We start from the raw sequence: 2,785 nt of genomic DNA, 5'->3' as shown, positions 1-2,785 counted from the left end.
TCACATCAAACTTCATTAAAATAAGTCCCTAAAAGAATTATACAGACCCCTGATCAATCCTGAAGGATTCTATATTCTCTCCTGTTCCAGCTTGGATTCTTTATCAGACTACTTAAGTGTGAAGAGAAAACATCTGCTCCTCTTTTTCATTAAGCAGAGCAAACAGTAGGCAAAAAACAAAAACAAAAACAGCTCATTAAAGGAACAATAACAACTGAACAATTTAAAACAGAATTATTTGAAAGTTCTTTCTTCTCTTTACAACAGTGTTCACCCAAACATTGTACTTGTTCACACATAGCAAATTGTGCAAAATGCAATACATTAAATAACACAAGTGTTGTCCATTATTGGGAAATGAAGCAAGCATCCAAGGCACAATGTTCACAAAACACTTGGAATCTATAATCCACTAAAATCCAGGCTACCAGCCAAATCCTACAACAGCTTCAAACATCAGGCAATTTAAGGCGTATGATTAGAAACCAACGGTGTATAATTTCCTAAGAGCTCTAGGTAGGTAAACAGTGATGATGCAATGAACTATTTGTGCTATTTATTTCTTTGCTGTCTGATTGTTCCAGCTCCCAAGAGGTTAGGAGTCTATCACCTCAGCTGTTCCTCAGCTGCTAAGATCAGAGACTATAACGCGTACTGAGTGATTATGTTCCTGGGGCTGCTGCCTAACAGAGATTAAGGCGCCTGGCAGAAGGGCTCAGTTTTGCCTCTCCCTGAAAGAGCCTGAACAGCCATCAGTAATAACTGGACTGTTATGTTATTATAAACAACGCTGCAGTGCATATACACATGCAACTGCATGAAAAGGGGTTGTTTAAATCATTTAAAAATCCTATAGCTTTGACTATTTCTAGTCTTTGTGTTATCTGTCTTCTTTTATTTCTTCTCCCCCCACCTCCCCACCCCACCCATCACCCCTGCTCTCCTGCCAAAATCCCATGGTTTAACAACCAGGTGGAAATACTGCATCACATTTCTTTACCAGTTGGTTGCCTTGAACATTTTTGGTGAGCTGTTCTTTTGTCATCCTTGTCATTCTACTGTCATTCACCACTTGTATCTCTAAGTGTGAGAACACTGCAAAAATCTACTGTGCCTGTTCAGAAACATGTATGATGCCAGGTTATGACCTTGCAACTAAAATGAGCCAACTTCCAGAAGACACAGAAAGGTAGCTGCAATCCCTAGCGTCACAGGAATATATACATATCTTAATTTTATCAAAAGACAAAGTTCATTTTCCCTGAAAGCTCCTAAATATGCAAATACAAACTCCTCACCCCCACCCTCTTCCTGCCACTGGAGAGTGGTAGAAAAGGTCAGATCGTACCACTAAATAGTGCTTCATATAATTCACCAATTTGATCAAATATCATATCTGACAGCAGCTTTTTTTTTCTCTGTGAAGCAACACATGGAATGCACTTAGCTTACAATCAGAGATCAATATTGCTTAATGTTATCAGTCTATTTTCAGTTCTTTGCCCCAGACAGGGCTTCGTGTACCACGTTCAGTGGTTAATTTTTCTCCCCCTGAGCCTAGGTACTCGGGATTCTTGGGTAGTAAGCTGAGATGACTTTCATCTGTGTGCCTACACACTTGCTGTTGACCGGAGACACTGGGCACAAATGTACCTTATTATATAGAAACAATGATCAGAAATTCACTGTTACAGGATTTTTAAACAGCAAACTGATTACACATGCATTGCCTAAGTTAATATTACATTTTAAAATCCATATATTTTAATAAAATTTTCTTCCATTATTTCCTTAACTTCTCTGACTGTACTAACGCCCTGTCCTTTATTGTTGAAAAAGAATTTTGATTTTCCTTAAGCCCAAAGTAAACTTTTTACTGAAAACCAATCATTGTATAAACAGTTAAACATGACTCACCAAAGACTGTGGTGTACATTCACATGTCACCCAAATGAGGTCATTTAAATGGTACTTAGTTTTGTTTCATTATTTCTTAGTTAAGCTCATATTGATTTACCTAGTTTTAAACCACTCTGCCAAATGTAAATTACAGTTTATATTTTAACTTCAATATTATTATTAATTTATTAGCATTATTTTTAAACATTTATGTATTCATACATGTGTATATATAAATTTTAAATTTCAGCTTAATTATAAGGTGTTAAGTACTGTGTAATTCTTAGGAGGAAATTATTTTCCAGATGAACACATTTCTAGTTTTATATAAAATACAATTAGAAAATAGTACTACAGGGTTCTTTTAGCAGACTACACCTTCTATTGAAAACTCAAATGCTAAGCTACAACCTCAAGTTTCTATGATTTTCTACAGTACTTCCAAGCCCTGGAAGTAGGCTTAGTGGAGGGTCAGCTTTTCCTCTGTGAAGTGACATTTTCAAGCCTAACCATTTTTACCCTTTGCCCAGATGTTTATTGTTTTACACCTTGGGATGGTGGAGACTCTCAGGCTCCCCCAGGCCATATGTCCCTTCAGTGTGACACCCTCCCAATGGATGCCCCAGTCACCAGGAGCACAGGTTATAGCAACAGTGCCCAGTATCCTCTTCGACCCAGTGTTTCCTCTTTTCTCCAGTAACTGGTACCTTTGGGAACAACAACTCTAAGAAAATTCTTTACCCCTTATGATCTCTCAGCAACTAGACAGCTTATTACTACTCTGTTAACTTGAAGTTAAGGATCCACATGAGGCATGATTTTACACACATTTAATGTCCTGTATGTTGTACACTGTCACCAAAGGGAGGATCTATAAGGGGGGAAT

This window comes from Hipposideros armiger, unplaced genomic scaffold (genome assembly GCF_001890085.2).
Source record: "Hipposideros armiger isolate ML-2016 unplaced genomic scaffold, ASM189008v1 scaffold_977, whole genome shotgun sequence".
Lineage (NCBI taxonomy): Eukaryota > Metazoa > Chordata > Mammalia > Chiroptera > Hipposideridae > Hipposideros > Hipposideros armiger.
The sequence above is the reverse complement of the archived record's forward strand: the minus strand, read 5'-3'. Positions refer to the sequence as shown.